The 19,574-nt window shown below is 34.2% G+C and overlaps 1 protein-coding gene across 5 annotated transcripts in view; it reads right to left on the reverse strand.

Moving 5' to 3' along the window:
• The window catches only part of LOC114240588 (inward rectifier potassium channel 2), a 63,328-nt gene extending 44,019 nt beyond the window's left edge, over positions 1 to 19,309 (reverse strand). For 3 of the 5 annotated variants that reach the window (XM_028171174.2, XM_089734414.1, XM_089734415.1), the window contains exon 1: positions 18,784 to 19,309. The gene's annotated coding sequence lies outside the window, so the exon portion shown is untranslated. The remainder of the gene's footprint in view (positions 1 to 18,783) is intronic. The other 2 variants (XM_028171173.2, XM_089734413.1) reach the window with 2 other exon arrangements.
• Between the last annotated feature and the right edge of the window lie 265 nt (positions 19,310 to 19,574).

Genomic DNA, 19,574 nt, shown 5'->3' on the forward strand with positions numbered 1-19,574 from the left:
ATTTAATGTCAACAATCACTTTGATTCATATCAATCCGTTGCGCGTTGCTTGAATACTGTTTTGTTATATGTGTATTTCTAAATTTTCGGTTTATATTTAAAATGCTACTTCAATGCATCAACCCGTCCCTCAGTCTCAAATTTTGACTCAATTTGAGATTGAATCTGATCTGCAAATTCGGAAATAGCGGGATCTTGTGTGGTGTGGTTTAATGGTCAATAGCTTTATGAGACAAACAGTATATAATTTTGCGGTAGGCAGCGGCTTGGCTCTGCCCCTGGCATTGCTGAAGTCCATGGGCGACGGTAACCACTCACCATCAGGTGGGCCCTTATGCTCGTCTGCCTACAAGGGCAATAAAAAAAATATATAAGGAAAAATACGAATCCAAAATTAATTAATTAGTCCGTATAACGTCAGATCCTGTTCAAAGCAATAGGTACGAAATTGTTTGCAAGATACAATCATATTTAGAAGCGGTCAATCGTCAATTCAATCGCCCATGAACCTAGGGTCCTGTTTGAATGGGTTTGGGTGGCCAACGCCAAAATACTAAGCAAATGAATTAATCATTAAATAAATCATCATTATTTTTGGAAGAGCTTGTCTATCTAAATCAGTTTTAGACTACAGCGTCTTAATTTGCAAAACTTTAAATTTGCCCCCCAAACCCAGACAAGCGCATTCATTAGCTGAATTGTTTGAACGTTTTAAATTAACAACGATCCACGAACATTCTGTAATATTCCGCTCATTAATAAACATTATAAATGATTCAATGCATATCACATTAATTGTAGGAAACAGCGAATCACAGATAAATGTTTACAATTTTCAGCATTGAACACGTTCTTGACTGATGGCTGGATCTGGTATCTAATGACATAATATTATGTTGAATGTTTTATAATAATCGGGTGTTTTTCTGTTTTTTTTTTATATCAGACCCGTTTAAAACGTCATACTTTTCGCTCGCGAACAAAATCTGTATAGTAGTAATTTCTTCTTATCAGCCCACAGACCTCCACTGCTGGACATAGGCCTCCCCCAAGCCTCGCCACAAAGACCGGTCCTGCGCTGCCTGAATCCAGCGGATCCCCGCGAACCTCAATAGATCGTCGGTCCATCTTGTGGGAGGCCTACCCACGCTACGTCTTCCGGTACGCGGTCGCCACTCAAGAATTTTCTGGCCCCAACGGATCAAACTAATTTGTTTGATCAAGCTAAGCTTTCACACTAAATGGCACAAGCGAATAATTTCTCTTGTGTTATGGTACACTACAGTACGGTACATCCAGAAATCGTAATGCTGAATGTGTTCAACAAAGCAAATGACTCAGACCGGGAATCAATACTGGACATCGTAATACAATGATCGTGTCGGTGACTACATTGACTAACGAGACTAGATAATTGTAAACAGTAATTGCGAATCGCCCACAATTCTTGGCCTTAAAGGATTTTCACGCTAAAATCAATTCATGCTGAAGCATCATGCAAATGTTCACCGTTTGCTAAACAATAAAGCACACGGCAGTAATCACCAGCTTCCATCACTATAAAATTAACATAACCATCGTTTACGCCTCAATAATATTCGCGCCGTAACGGATGACATCTATAAAACGTCAAATACGCCAATCACATCAATAAATACATCGATCAAATTACGAAACTATTAGCATAGTCTAAAGTCCAAATTCGACTTCTGATTTTTTTGTTTTCTTCTAAGAAACATAGCACGCAGGTATACATGAAATAGTGAATCCCTAGTCTAAAGTTGTCACAGATAAAATAATATTGTAGTAAATAAAAGTTTTATTTGCGATTAACATATTTCAGTGTCAACAGTAACATCATATTATAATAATTATCAAGGTATTGTCAAGGTATACACGAAAAATCCGCATGTAAAATAATTAAATTTCTAGATTTGGATCGTTCAAAGATACACGATTTATTATAATCGAAGCATACGTATTTTTTTTTTTTTACGTACGTACGCTTACGTTTTAGATCGTCAAATGTAACACGAATAGCGGGAAACGAGACGTGATTTCATTTCGTTGTATTCAATGACCGAAATAATGTTGCCATTTTATATTCGAAATTTATTGTGAACTGGCCAATTCAAACGAATTCAGATTTAAAATTTAAATAAGGCCTCGCTTTCGTAAAGGCTGATGTTATGAGCACGAAACGTGTGAAAGTCTTGCAAAAATTCGAAGAATACAATTTTTGTTTCTCTTCGGAAATTATGATGTAATCAATTGATATTTTAGGCATGATGCTTGCAGTTTACTGGAAGTAGGTAGATAAGGTTTTTTTTTATATTAGCTTGAGTCACCGAGCTACCTTTAGCCGACAACGGATATTTTTCCTCGTAATCAATTTAAATAAATTAATTTAGTTTTTCTGCAAGATAAAATTTTCTTTTTTTGTTATTTTCAAAAATAAACCAAAAACTGTAAACAAGACTCCTCTCAGTTTGTTACTTATGTAACTACCTATTTTAGAGTTGATTACAAATCTGATCAACTTCGCTTTGATTTATTAACGATTAAGATTTTAATAAACTTGGGAGGTCCGAGTAATTAAGTCATTAATAATAAATTACCACGAAGATACATAATAGAAGAGACATAATACGGAACATTACTTATCGTAATATTTAATAATGAAAATCATTTATTGCGCTTTCTTTCAATTTGATTTTTAAATGAAGTAGATTGCCATGTGATTACGACGTAAACGTCAAAAGATCTTATTGTGCACGTCATTAGATTGATTTCTGAGCTTATCCCAGACAATCTCACAGCTCTCCTGGTGTTATGTGATTAGCGTAGCATCAGAACGTAGCAATTCTTGAAACAAGAAATCAAATTCTTTATTATATAGTATATATACAGCTCTGTCAGCCTTCAAGCCTTTATACACAAAGGAAAGATTGATTCGCGGTGGAAATAGACAAAATAGATCCAACTTGTACGGACTCAAAAACATCCGTTTTATTTTATAAGAATGTTGAATAGTTATTGAGATATAATTGATTTGATTGTACCCCAAAGTAATTCATTGAAATCTATATATATAAAAATGAAACCCGTTTTCCGTTGTCACGACATAACATGAAAACGGCTTGACCGATTTGGCTAATTTTGGTGAATTATTTGTGGAAGTCCAGAGAAGGTTTAAAAGGTATAAAAATATGAAAATTCTCGGAATTAAATAAAAATAACAATTTTGTTTTCCCTTTGACGTGTCCCCCGTCGGACGGATTCCTTTTGTTTGTTTTAAGTTTATTCTATATAAAAGTTTAGGTCTTTTATTTATCGATTGAGGCACTACGAAGTCTGCCGGGTCAGCTAGTATAATATAAAAAAGTATAATCGTCTTTTGGCTTAAAGCAATCTCTTATAGGCAACCGTTGTATTTACAAAAACAAAGAAAAAAGTGACTTATATTACGTAAATGTAATTAAAATTTGGAATATTTCAAAAAAAAACATAGTGTCTTTAGTTTGTTACCCATAGGTACATACTTATCCGGCGATATTTACACTATATATTTGTGTATTATATGTACATATTAAATTAATAAACACTTATACATACACAGTATAAATATGCAATGAATATATTTCGTTCAATATTACACAGGACTTGTTCGTATATAATATAAATTTCATACACAAAATTACAGCACTACCAGGCGATACTTACTACTTATAATTTATAAAAAAAATAGTTTTCACGTTAATAACAGTATCACGAACACAATCATTGAATATATTATACCTACATGTTTATTTTACGTATTTAAGTATGTACGTTTTAGGCATTTACATTTTTCTTTTTGAAAATATAACCTTTTTTTTTTCTAAAATGATACCTGCTGATATCGATGCCCGCTGACGATATTGGTACATTAGTCCGGTCCACGTGAAGTTGGAATGGCTAACGATTAGGCAGGGGGAAAAAACTTGCGACATCTTCGCATCGCTGGATACGAATACATCAGTCCTAGTCGACTGTGCATTATTTATTAATTTTGCATTTTCTTCGGTTTTTGATTTTAAATTAAATCTAAGCATTTGCAATGTAACAATGAAAATCAATGTAGACTAAATGTATTTGGTAGGAATCGGATTTTATTTTATTATTATACTAGCGACCCGCCCTCGCTTCGCTTCGGAAACATAAAAACACACATGAAATTAAAAAAAAAAAAAAAAAAATTTTTTTTAAAAAGTAGCCTATGTTCATCAGGGACAATGCCGGCTTCTAACGGAAAAAGAATTTTTCAAATCGGTCCAGTAGTTTCGGAGCCTATTCGAAACAAACAAACAAACAAATCTTTCCTCTTTATAATATTAGTATAGATATTTCTGCTAAGCTAATGACTAACTAACAATTTATTTCTGTTCAGTGAATTTAAGCAATGATTAGTGAGAGGATTGTAATTATTAAATAGAAATTAGTTCAGTTTTCGGGCTTTAATTAAACTAAATTTGAAATAGTCGCGTACAAAAATCACATTACGAATGACAGTTGAAAAAGGGCGATTCACATTAGCGTTCGTCGACCGTGACAATTTCGACCATGAACACGGAAGCCGACGTACTGTTGTTTCGTATGTTTATATACGTACACGTGCAATAGTACAACACACATGTGTTTATTTTTGCTCATCCCGAAATAAGGTTATTTCCTTGGAATCGTGAAATGATTTCGCGAACATATGAAGAACGTTGGCCTGGAGAGCGTTGCCCACTACTCCGCAGATACATGACTGAAATTAGGTTACTTGAGAATAATGAATTATTCATGCTTCAAAGAACGTTCTAATCTTAAACGCAAAGGGTATGACGAAATGAGTTGTACACCACATGACGAAAGGCATATTAGGTTCGTACTATCGTTAATTTAGATAGGTTAGGTTGACTCATGGTGAACAAAAAATCGCTTACTCTATAACAGAAGGCTTCGAATGAATCACAGCTCAATAAGTAATTATTACAACATTATTAAAATACGAATGCGTATACCGAAATTGGAAAATTCGAGTCGCGTGTAAAATAAGCTGAATTTGCATTAATGCAGCAAAATCAATAGACCTAGTTGCTGGGGCGCTAGGTAACCTGCTTACAAAAGGCTTTCCTATTTTTCATCGAGTCATATATTGCTTGATCAAGACGTTTTGCGTAAGAGGATTCGCGTTACCAAGTGCCGATATGGCTATAAACTGTTACTACGCTTGATTGGTAATTAATTCTACACAACTTTTTCAATGTCAAGGCCACCTTTTCAAAATCATCGAAAGAAACTCCACAATCTGGTTATTGAAAAAAAGAATATGTAATTTTACTCATAAATCAAGTTTCGACATTGCTAATATGTATAATTCTAAGAAGGTTACCTACCCGTTGTTTAAGATTGAATTTTAATCTATACTAATCTATACTAATATTATAAAGAGGAAAGATTTGTTTGTTTGTTTGTTTCGAATAGGCCCCGAAACTACTGGACCGATTTGAAAAATTCTTTTTCCATTAGAAGCCGATATTGTCACTGATGAACATAGGCTACTTTTTGAAAAAAAATTTTTTGTTTTTTTTGTTTCATGTGTGTTTTAATGTTTCCGAAGCGAAGCGAGGGCGGGTCGCTAGTTTATGATATTTATTGCTATTTTAAAAATTGCTTTGATTTTTGATCGTTATGCGATGATGCGAGGATTATATTTACTAAATATAATAAATACTCAACGGTAAATGTTCTGGAAATGTGGAGCTGAAGAATAATGTTCGGGATACCGTGGAGTGAATTTTGCACTAATAAGTCTTCGATCGAATCTAACGGAGCTGGGGAGAGCGAGGAAGGAGACACAGTAAATTGAAATAATACCATCGTAAATTACATAGTGGAATAGCGACACCCAATGCGTTTTAATCCACCATAATACTCAAATAAAAAAAATGTGCATTGCACTTTTTTTAGTGACAAATAAAAGCTTTACTCAGCGTATAGAAACTCTTAGTAATTCTGGCGACAATTAACGTCACAGCGTCCGAACGGCTTTGGAGGATAAACTTGTATCTAAGCAGTAAGTAGTAGTAGAGCTCACGGCCCACCTGGTGTGAAATGGTTAGCGGTGCCCATAGACATCTACAACGTAAATGCCACCACCTACCATGAGATATGGTTCTATAGTCTCCGTTTTTACAGTATAACGGCTGCCCCACCCTTCAAACCGAAACGGATTACTGCTTCACGGCAGAAATAGGCAGGGTGGTGGTACTCACCCGGGCGGACTCACAAGAGGTCCTACCACCAGTAATGAAGTAAGAATGTTTGTTTCTGTCGCCATTTTAAAAATCGAATTAATAATCATAATCAATAATCTTAAATAGTATCAATTCAAATTCAATCAATATTAAATAATAATCAATAACCTTTTGCTTTCCTAAGACTAGAATTTGGAATTGAATGGATTCGTAATACCTAAAAAATTGAATGCGCGGGGATATTTGATGATAACTCATGTTGACGTCAAGTATACTCTATTCTAAACGTTTGTATGAAAGATATAGCTAATGTTATCACTTTCTGCTGAATCTTTGTCTGTGAAATCCTTTGAATGTCGCCATCAAGTCTAACACAGCGAGACAGGTCTGTAATATGAACAGTCTTGCAGTGACGTCCTTTATAAAACTTATTAATGAGCTAACCTTTTTACGTGCGTGCAATTTTTTTTTTTACTACGTTTCTGCAAACCTTTTAACACCGTAAGATGTGTAGGAAATTCTAAAAGCAACGTTAAGTTTCCATTGCAAGGAATTTAAAAAAAAAATTAAATCAAAATTCGAACCTCTGGTAGACATATTTATTAGATCACATAACCTGTATGAAAGCGACCAAGATGTGAATTATTTTACGTAATCATTAATTATAAAGTATTTATCAATCTCATGCCATGTCTTTTGTAATTACTTCCTGTATAATTGTAGCTTAGCAAGTACTTATTGCCACATAGTTAATGAAACATATGAAATTAATTACTGTTCTGAGGCATCTCTGATTCTGACGTAAGAGAGAACTCAACATAGATAAAGCACATTTCCTTTACAAATTTTAGTATTTTTGTGAAATGTTCTGTGTCATCAACAATAAATTTACGTAAATTACTAATACTAATTTTGTACGACCGAACGAAGCAGTCAAGCGTTCAGGTTTCATGTCTCGAAGTGGGTGGCGGCAATCTCGTTTAAGATGCCTGTGGACTCCACTAACCACTGAACACCCGGTCGGCCTTGGGTTCGTGTCTATCTGTGCAATAAAAAGTACAAAAATCTCTGATTATCCTGTTACTTATAATTTAATACGTTGTGTACATGTTCAACATCACAAAAATATTATGGAATTGCAAGATTTTTCATCGGTTTTCCCGAGTCGTAAGCGTACTTGAAAATGCTTACTAAAATAACTTTTAGTTCTTATTAGTTTTAAGAAGTTTTCTTTTTTTTTATTGCTTAGTTGAGTGGACGAGCTTATAGACCACTTAGTGTTAAGTGGTTACTGGAGCCCACAGAGATCTACAACGTAAATACCGCCACCCACCTTGAGATATGAGTTCTAAGGTCTCAGTATAGTTACAACGGCTGCCCCGCCCTTCACACCGAAACGCGTTCATTACTGCTTCACGGCAGAAATAGGCGGGATGGTAGTAACTACCCGTGCGGACTCACAAGAGGTCCTACCACCAGTAATTACGCGAATTATTATTTTGCCGGTTTGATTTATATTACACGATGTTATTCCTTCACAAAAAAAATAAAGGGTAGTTAGCACTACATTAAAATGTTGAGGGAATAACTCTTTAGTCATCCATGACCACGAACACGGCAAAGTATTTAAAACGTCAAAAATAATATTAAAATGACAACAAAAAAACGCGAGATTAAACCGTAAAAGTAATGTAAATTTTTACAGCATTAGTTTGAGTTCGCCAGTGAGACAATCTCAATTAAAGTTATTCTTTAAAACAATGTGGCGTGTCGTCTCTTCATTGTCTTAACGTGACTAGTCGCGTCGTCGGTCAGTAACATGAGACAATGAGGACACCGATAACTACCGACCTTGTCTAAACTAAACTTATACAATCATCAACAGATTTCTATTTCTAATCATGTAAGACGGAAAACCTTTGAAAAAATCCAGAGCTAAATTTATGTAAAGTTTTTTAAATGTTATCGTGCAGATGGGTAAAGGAGTTTACGGCCCAATTAACGTAAAATGGCTTTCGGACCCTATGGGCATCACAACTTACTGTCATCAACAAGCGGTAGGCAGCGGCTTGGCTCTGCCCTTGGCATTGCTGAAGTCCATGGGCGACGGTAACCACTCACCATCAGGTGGGCCGTATGCTCGTCTGCCTACAAAGGCAATAAAAAAAAAAACCAGGTTAAGTTATCAGGTCGAAGTCTTGTGTCGTGTGACGGTTGGCACAACTTTCAAGCATAAACGCATTACTGCTTCGCCGCAGCTATTGGCTGGATCGTGGGACCTGCCCATGTGCGTATATGCCTTACCACTAGTACGTTAGTTATTATATTACTTGAAATGAAAATTATTCGACTTAAGTTTTTATATATAAAATGTTTGTTGCTAGGACTCCGTTTTGATTTCTAGATTCTTTTTTATTAAATTTTGACTGTCCGATTTTCTCTTTTCTGCGTATCACTATATTCACAAGATTATTATTTAGCAGATGCCAAAGTATAAAAAAAAAGGAAAACTAATCTTATAAGGTATTTGAATATGGTGGAATCCAATTTAAAGGTAAAGGCAGCCGTTTTTCCGATTGCATTTGTCAAGGCTCTATGGCAGTGATTCTCAACCACTGTTCCGCGGCACTTTTGTGTGCCGCCAAATTTCAAAAGTGTGCCGCCAAATTTTGGGAATATATAATAATGTTAATATTATTAAATTATATCATTTTAAAAGAAAAATATTTTGAACATGAATATATATTTAAATCCATAAAAAAAAAATTAGTATATTTTAGTTTATTTCGTATATTAAAATTCTTTGATAAACTATTTATGTAGTGTGTTGTAGTAAGTAAATAATTTTTATCTTTTTTTTTTGTGTGCCGCCAAATTTTGAAATCGTTAAATATGTGCCGCAACAAAAAAAAAGGTTGAGAATCACTGCTCTATGATTTAAAACTAGATTATAAGAATCAAAATGGATGCATTCAATAATATGTACAATCATCGGGCTAAGATGAAACTCTTATAATTACGGATTCTTCAAAGAACTTCAGTTTGCCAGGATGATCTAGTTGGTTAATGCTATTTTGAATGACGGTACCTAATGTAAGTACAGCAACGTCTCAAGGTAACAACTGCAATTACAATTACATTCCCTATTTATACTGCGTTTAGAAACGCGATCAGCTAAACTTAGCCGATACTGATTTAGCATAAGACTGTATATCAAACCTTCAATAGATCCCGTTGAGCTGAAGTTATCGATTGAGCAACGACCGGAAAGCGTTGATTTCGATTCAATTATACTAACAAAAATCGCCTGGTTCGTTTGGTATGTTTTTTGTAATTAAATTTTTTATGTTCATAAATCGCTTAAAAGGATTTAAAATTTAAATACAATTAAACACAAGTGGAATTTCTAAAGTGAAACAATTTTAAACAAAGTCGTTGAAAATATTAAATTTATTAATAGTTCTGTGTGATTTATATAATATAAATTCTGAGTGCTAAATATTAATTGAATTTTATCTGTGAATCTATATACCAGAATCGTGTTCGATTTTGATTGTACCACAAGCGAATGTTTTCAAACATCAATTTTCAATAAGTACTCGGCAACTGAATTGATAGAATTGACAAACAAACTCAAGGTCAATAGCATATTCATTGTAAGTTGTAACCCACAATAATTGATACTCAAAATAGATAAACAAATTTTAAATATAACATGTTTTTTTTTTATTGGCATTGTAGGCACTCGAGCATACGGCCTGTTTAATGGTAAATAGTAATGGATTGCAACTACAACGAAAACTATTTTAAACTAATTTTTTTAAGACTAGCATTTTACAAATCGAATCCGAATTTAACGTGAAACTTTTCTCAAAAATTAGTGATTTTAATAGTCTGTTTAGTGACAATATTTTAATCAAAAAACTTAAGTTAACATTAAATTATTATACGTACAAACGATGTTGGTTCTCTCTCGCATAGCATGGTAGGTTTAGGTTGATTTACGTCACTTTAGTAAGTAATAACAATTGGCGCTTGTCGAAAACGCACGCTGATATCACGTGAAACGCATATAAACACAAAAGCGCGAAGGCGCGTGCCCATTTCTTTGAGTCTATCTTCATCTATACTAATATTATAAAGAGGAAAGATTTGTTTGTTTGTTTGTATTGAATAGGCTCCGAAACTACTGAACGGATTTGAAAAATTCTTTCACTGCTTGGAAGCTACACTATTCCAGAGTAACATAGGCGATAATCTTTTTTGAAAAAAAATTAGGGATCCCTACTAAAACTCCAATAATGTAACCCAACGTGTAAAGAAAATACCTAAAATATTCTTTACATTGCGTGCCCTGCGAAAACTATTGATTATAGAATAAAATAATATACTACCACTTTGTAGAACACATTATCATTTACAAAAAGCGTCGCGACAGCATATGTCTAACTATTATAGTTATGTTGCAATAAGTGTTCTTTTATTAAAAAAAATAAAACAATGTTAAATATCGTTGAAATTTTTGTTAAAGACCCGACCGGAGCCGGAGCTTGCCGCTAGTTGGTCATAAAGCTAAATTACAATTCGTATTCCGCCATTTTTTATTAAAAAAAAAGACCATTCCCATAAATTTTATTATTTGTATTTAAATACATAATCGTTGTAGCAAAAATTTATCGAACGTCCTTTAAATTGGTTTACTGCAATTAATTTATTAAGATTAACATATTCTGTGTGCGTAAATGACAAATTATGATTCCAGTACTGGATTAAAGACATGCCACCTTTTCCTTTTTTCCAACTACATAAATGTATCATACCACTCAATATACCATAAAAAAACCAAAGATAATAAACATAAAACAACCGTATCGACGAAAATTGTAAGTATTCGAAATATCTTCTTCATGCGCTTATTCCACCATGTGGGGTCGCCGGGTCTATCGTATGTCATCTTTGTACTTTCACCCTTCTCACGCATACCCGGACTTTTTGGCGGGAACGCGAGGAGTGAAGTTGTGTGATTTGTTTTATTTTGTCTATTTAGTGTTTCTTCAGGTTTAAATGTGTAATAATGGTGGTTTATTAACTGTTTAATATCTGTGAAAGTGCACAAATGTGGGAAAATGAAACAAAGCTGCTGGACGTAACTTCTCGGGTTCCTCCAAAAAGTCCACTGAAAAAATCTCAGTAAATGACCACCATTTTACTGCGATTATATTTCATCCCATATCATCTCATTTCATTAAATTTCATCCCAGTTGATTAATGTCTCAAATTAATCATCTTCATTTCATTTCACTCCATATTATCATTTTTCATAAAATTAAGAAAATAAAGTAAAATAAGACATGACTTAAAGGTCTTAGTTACCAGGTCATAAAATCTCTTAAAAAAAAAAAAAACACGCATGCCCTCTTTCACACAGCCTCTTCAAAGTCTTTTTGTGACAACCCTTCTTCACATTACTGTCGGACGGATGGACAACGTCTACATAAACGGTGAATATAATATTATGACAATGAAAAACGCGATATCAGTTTGATCAGTGCTAGTTTTTAACGTTCTCGATAGTGTAAAAGTTAACTCAAATTTGTATGGAGTTAGAATGTTTGCCTACGTTTGCCTCTAGGGGCGCTATAATGCTTTAGGTAAATATAATGTTTTTTTCTCTGCCTATGCTGATGATAGCCTTGTGAGGCTATTTAAGCCTCTCCTTGACGTGTAGGTGAGCTCACGGGGCTCAAACGGCAGTGTTGCTAATCCTGGCCCTAGCAAGAGTAGAGCTTCGCAGAATCTACCACCGGATCAGATCACCACGACCCACTGAGAAGATCTTTGAGAAACTCAGTGGGCTGTCTCTATGGGTTGTATATATATGTATATCGTGTACCTATACATAAAAACGATCAACATTTGCGATTATGAATTTCACATCAGCTAACTATTCGCTTCATGAGGCAATCGTGATTTGACGTTTTTCCGCGTAGTCAAGAAGTAATCAGAACACACTTCTTCAGGGCAATGAGTGGTTTAATCTACGAAGTATCGCTCAGTTTTACCACCAAATGTTAACAAACATACACAATTGTTTTCGATTATTTAATATTAGAGTGGATTAGTAGCGATTGCGTCAGTCCGCAGCTAATTTCGGGCGCCACATTCATCCTAGCTTGATTGAAACTATAATACTGGGTATTTAACTGTGTGAGTAACAAATATTCGTGCTATTTGCTCGAAACAAAATTAGCCCAACGTTCCTATTCTAAAATTTAAATTGTCTACTATCTATGTATATTAACCGATCAGCTCAGAGGTCAATGTTAACTATCCGCCCTATAAAGAATCAGAACTATTACTAATTAGTGGAAATTTAATATTTATTCAGATCTTTTTGTTCTTGTTGTTTTTTTCACCTAATTTAATTAATTTTAATTGATACAGCCTTTTATCAAACTTTTTCAGTGTGATTAGTCTATCTGTTAGTAAATGTACTATTTTATCAAATAAGATACGTGAATGGAAAAGTTTAATTTATCATTACCCGTACCCCTTTCTTTAGCAGTTCCTTGACTTCAAATAATTAGTGATAATTTATGATAAGTGATTAAAATTTGGTAAAAACAAAAGTGTTGACGTGAAATTTTAAGGAATGCGTCCGTAATCTATGTACTTTTGAATGTACGTAGTTCAAAAGATTATCATCGATATTATGATCGATTTCGCGAATTGTATAATTAAAAATACTTTTACGGTTTAATTTCGCATTTATCAAAGTCATTATAATATGTATCAGTAGTGATGTTTCGAATACAATTTTCGTGGTCACGACTCCTCATAACACGGCTCTAAAACGGGATTGAAATGTTTTGCGGACTATTTTGGACGGATTGTTACAACAAATGTCTTATACACAAGCCATATATTTATGATTTGACGCGTCTAGGTGTGCTGAATGCGAATTTTTGAATTCATTTTGCACAACAAAGAGAATCATTATTTGAGACGAGTTAACCCACTTAACGTAGGTATATTTTTCTCAGAAATAAGTGATGTTACAAGATTTATTGACAATATCAATTAGGCATGACTACATGAGCGAGGTGTTACCTCCATGTTCAGACGAATAATGCATATATTACAACAAATAAACTAAATATTTTACAAGGTAAATTTTTTTTTCAAATCAAATCTAAGAAATTATTTATGCAGTTCGACTGATACTTCTACCCAATGCCTCAAAGTAGGTGGCAGTATTATGCTGTCCATGGACTATACTTCACACCAGACGAGCTATAACTTCGTTCACCCATCTATAACAATAAATTGGCATCACATTATTGTTTCTCAGTACATTTTAGTGTTCGGGGTATGTGTATTGTTGTGCTTGTCGTATTCATTTTCGACATCAATGAGACAGGCGAAAATTCTAGCATGGTCTGTTTAAAAGTTGAACGTGCCTCATTCGCTTTATCTATCTTCTATCTATATAAATGAATTACTGTTCGTTAGTCTCGCTAAAACTCGAGAACGGCTGGACCGATTTGGCTAATTTTGGTATTGAATTATTTGTGGAAGTCCAGAGAAGGTTTAAAAGGTAAATAATTATGAAAACGCTCAGAATTAAATAAAAATAACAATTTTGTTTTCCCTTTGATGTCCCCCCATCGGACCGATTCTTTTTGTTTTTTTTAAGTTTATTTTATACAAAAGCTTAGGTCTTCTATTTATCGACTGAGGCACTACGAAGTCTGCCAGGTCAGCTAGTCTATACTAATATTATAAAGAGGAAAGATTTGTTTGTTTGTTTGTTTCGAATAGGCTCCGAAACTACTGGACCGATTTGAAAAATTCTTTTTCCATTAGAAGCCGACATTGTCCCTGATGAACATAGGCTACTTTTTTGTATTTTTTTTTTTTTTTTTTGGTTTCATGTGTTTTAATGTTTCCGAAGCGAAGCGAGGGCGGGTCGCTAGTTGTTTATAAAAAGCATAAGACTATCTAATTTGAAATTTTAGATTTCTCGCGAATCCAAAGCGTGTCAATGTAACGATTCCGAAATTGTAATTAGTATGTCAACTAGAATGCTTAATTAACCCTGACCACGGTTAGAAACTAAGACCAATGTATTTCATAGCATACTACTATATTTTTAAATATACTATGTTAGTAATTCGTAGGTCTTAGACATAAAAAAACGATTACAAATTGTTACAGTGTTTGTATCTCTTTAAGTGATTGAAGAGTTTTTTTTTTCTTCGATGACTAAACTTAGAAAACGGGTATAGTATATTATCTTATCTCCATTAAAATACCACTCCAATATTAAAGAATATTTTTTAACTAATAAATTTGCGATCAACAATCCATCAAGTGCAGCAAATATTAGGTCAGCTTACATTTCAAGTATAAATCTAAATACAGACGTGGCGCCAATGAAACCGTTGATCATGACTAGATGTATTTATTACATTATATTTGCATCTTTACCAATCTACATACGTTTAAGGACGATATTTTTATTAAAATGGAGTTCTTACTGGTGGTAGGACCTCTTGTGAGTCCGCACGGGTAAGTACCACCACCCTGTCTATTTCTGCCGTGAAGCACTAATGCGTTTCGGTTTGAAGGGTAAGACAGCCGTTGTAACTATACTTGAGACCTTAGAACTTATATCTCAAGGTGGGTGACCCATTTACGTTGTAGATGTCTATGGGCTCCAGTAACCACTTAAGACCAGGTGGGCTGTGAGCTCGTCCATCTATCCAATAAATCAATAAAGAGTGAATTTCTTATCTAGCCATTGAAGACAAACCAATTGCACCTCAGCAACATTACCTACATTTAATAGCTATAAACCTAGCACCGTTACTAATCACTACATAGTATAAAACAAAGTCGCTTTCTCTGTCCCTATATCTCTCTGTCCCTATGTATGCTTAAATCTTTAAAACTACGCAACGGATTTTGATGCGGTTTTTTTTAATAGATAGAGTGATTAAAGAGGAAGGTTTATATGTATAATAACGTCCATTAAATAGTGGAGAAATCAATAATAAGTTACAGTTTCCGAAGCGAAGTGAGGGCGGGTCGCTAGTTATCAAATAAAACTTAATAAGTTTTATACAACCGCCTACAATAGAATAATATTGAAATGAACGCAGCAAAATATCGATTTAAATAGATCGGTGTGAATGGAATGGAGTTTCTGGAAATAAATCTACCGCTTTCTTTTAATGCGATACCGTATAAAATGAATGTAGTTTTTTCTAATTATTCGGTATATCCGATTGAGCGTCGATTCTCGTATTTTGTATGCACATATATAGTCATAATCACAGTGAGTTTTGGCCGCATTTCACTGGGAAGTACTTCTAAATTATATACAGGATATTTAATATCGCAACTCGTGATGCCAAATGTGGGTAATCGTTGAAAGTATAATAGCGTCGCTCACTCACCGTTTTTTTGGCACCTAATGACGTCACACTTAATAAAATTGCGCTCAGCCGAATTTTATAGTCTGTGCAGTAATTTTGAAAAATAGGATCCTTCCGGTGCCGTACTGTTTGCCGAATCAAATTGTTTGATAATTTATTTTTATTAAAAATAGAAAATTAGCATTTCGTAACTACTATTAACGTACCAAAATTAGGAATATTCATACGAAACCTTGTCAATTATTGTTCTTCACGATCAAGTAATTTTTTTTTAATATTCTACATTAAATATTACTACAATTTATTTTTTCACAAGTGATTTACCTAATGTCACATGCATTTTAAATTAAACATTCAAAATTTCCAATCAAACTGAAAAATAGTTTAAATTGCTCACACCGTTTCAATAACTGAGTGACTCTACTTTAAAATAATTTAAATATCTACAAATTAGATGAGCACCTAAGAAAAAATACTGTGATAATATTATTATAACAATTCAAAGTACCAGAACCATAAGCTCGTCATTCTAAATTTTATTTCTTCATAATATAAATAAATTTAACTCGATAGTATCCTTTTTTGTAGCGAGTGAAAAAAGTCGTAGAGCCACCAACGGACCACTGAGACTGGCCAATAGATAAATTAAACTCACTGCATACAAAGGAGAAGTTTCTTTGAATGCCGATTTCTTTTAATTTAGTTGTTCGAAGACGTTCATTTTGTTATTATTCTACGAAATAGCTAGACCGGTCCTTGAATGAATGAATCATTATCCTGCCCTTCTCCCAGTCACCTGGGGTCGGCGCAACATGTTTTCTCCTTCCATACTCTTCTATCATATACAATTTCTTCGTTCACTCCCCTCTTACCCATATCGTCTTTGACACAATCCATCCATTTTTTCTTAGGTCTACCTCTTCCTCGATATCCTTCCACATTCATAGTTAACACTCTCTTACCAACCTCATTTTCATTTCGTCTTATCACATGTCCATATCATCCCAAGCGCGCACTCTTCAGCTTCTCTGTCACAGGTGCTACTTTCAGACTTCCTCTAAGATATTCATTCCATATTATATCCATTCTCGTTACTCCACACATCCATCGCAACATTCGCATCTCTGCTGCATGCAATCGCCTTTCATCCGCCACTTTTTTTGAATGAATATGTGCTTTAAATCAAGCCATTTGCAGAGTGGTTGGAAATGGCAAAGGTACCGGTGTATCGAATCGCATTTACCGTCGGATGCATGATTCAATCTCAATTACAATTTCCTGATAATAGGTTGTTTCAATGCAAGGAAGAGCATTGTATTAACTATTGATAAGGCCACCTCCTTTGCAGTTACGTGCTTTGTATCAAAATCACCGCTATTGGCCGAATTCGCGTATGCGAAACTCAACTTTAGCAACTCATATATAGTAACACGTATTGCTTGATCGATTCTAAAACAAGTATGTGGACTGTGGACCAGTTGAACGCAACGGTTGTTGCCAAACTATGTCCGATATAAAAGAATCAGTGATTCATTTTAAAAACCAGTTTTTGAAGTTTTTTCTTCGTTATGAGTTCTCGGAAAATGCCATTGAGACTAAGGTTATTTATATTTTATACATAGATCGATAGATATGTATAAATAGGTATTATTATAATTGGCGTCACCAAAGAATCGATCGTCACGATCTACTACTATCTGGAAATTCCAATTCTCGTATCATAGCTATTTATTGTTATGATAATGTGATATTTAAAACTAGTTTTCTTCAATTATTAAATCATACAATAATGTGGATAATTAAAAAAAAACAAATAATTGAACCTTTTTTTACAAAACAAAGTCTCTCCTTGTGAGCTCTCGCCTACACATCCGTGTGCTTAGTATGAGTTTTTAACGTTCTCGATATCGTAAAAGTTAACTCAAATTGGTATGCAGTTGGAACAGCGCCCCTAGCGGCAAACGTAGGCAAACGTTCCAACTCTATACAAATTTGAGTTAACTTTTACCCTAACGAGAACATAAAAAAACTCGCACTAAGTACACCGATGAAGCCAGAATAGCCCCTCGAGGCTACTGGCAGTAGGCAGGCAAAAAAAACGTTTACGTTACCAGTAAAGTCATGAGTTTGTGGTAAATGGGAACAGGAAAGTCCGGTTCGAAGGATGGGACAATCGATATACGATGCAATAGAGACTTGGATCACATTCCTCATCTACACAATAAAGTCTGGGTGGGGAACGCGTGCATATTTCACGGCATAAATAGAAAGGGCTATGGCCACGGAATAGATAATTAAGGTTATCTATTCCGTGGCTCTAGCACAGACTCAAGACGCTTCTTACTTTATATAAAAACTTTTTTTATTTTAGAACTTTTTTTTTATAATTTTTTTAATAATTTAATATAAATAAATATAAATATTAAATGTACCTCTTTACTCAATTTAAGCACACTTTTGCGTCAAATAGCCGCATTGAAATGCATTGTTCTGTTGTGTTGTAATAATTCGTAAAATAGAAAACGAATTTCCTTATCATTAGCTCCTCGCCTTGATGCTCTAGACCAGGCATCAACACTAGTTTTTTTTTAGTTCTATGTATATGTATGGTGTTTGAATATAAGCTTCCGGTACATATGACGTGTTCCCAGGTGGTCACTATTAGATGTCTGTTAGCAGTACATACATTATTATTCACTGCTCGTTTACCAGTGTGAGGTACATAACAAAGTTCATATTTTTGTTGCATTTTTTTACTGATTTTAAATTATTGAATTTAAATACCGATTTTATGTGAAGGTTATATCTTTTACTAAATATATTATATAAACAGCATGATGAAGATTGCTGATATGACTGTTACGTATCTTTACCATTACTCAACTTTATACAGAAAGAGAATTCAAAAATTTTGAGGTTAAGAAAACAGCGTAGGTTAGTTAGTACGTAATGCAAACATTATTCGCGCCATTTATCAACGCTACAATGTTATCAGTCACCTGATAAGAACGACATTTAAAATCAATCCAGTGCTCATAGTAGAAAAAAACAAGACTCACCTTCATATATGGACCTATCATAAAGAATTATTCTTGGATGTTTCGCGAAATAAATTCACGAAACGATTTTAAGTTAATTTTTCTTTTAATGTTATAATTTACTAAAGTTTTCACAGCAACAGTATCACAGAATGTTGGACGCGACTACACAGCACTGTTTGCATGCGGTCGCAATGTCAATTCGAATTCACAATTTAGCACATGTTCTTTTATTTAAAATTAAAGCAACAACAAAAAAAAAACGATTTATAAATTAAATACGTTACGTCATCTATTTCTTTTTAGGCATATTTATAACGTTACCGACACGAGAAGCACTAGTTTCTTGTTATAAAAAAAATCGCGGCGGGATGTTTGCACGCACAAGACGCGAATGTCGACCGTGCGTTGTCCAAGCGATGACTGAACGAACGCTGTAAAACTCAACACTTGTATATTCGCGACGTTAAAAAATAAGTACGACTGCGATGGAAGCCCCGCGGAACGTTTCGTTGGAACTGTTATCTAACCGACGCGTCGTATCCAACGCACGACCAACGCGGGCTCAATCAGAAGACGCCAATGTCGATGCCGCTCCTTTTTTTCTCTCAGGGTTAGGCCACTTTTTTTCATCAATTACAATTAAATTCGGCGACGTCTACTAGAAATACCATACAATTCACTTCTCCATATTTGTGAGTCATTAACAAAATGTATTAAGAACATTGGTTTTTGTGTCTTTCCTAAAATTAATGATCGTGAACATTTATCGTACGATTATTTCTGATACAAAATGAAAAAAATATATATAA

The sequence above is a fragment of the Bombyx mandarina genome, chromosome 17, assembly GCF_030267445.1.
Source record: "Bombyx mandarina strain Sakado chromosome 17, ASM3026744v2".
Taxonomy (NCBI): Eukaryota; Metazoa; Arthropoda; class Insecta; order Lepidoptera; family Bombycidae; genus Bombyx; species Bombyx mandarina.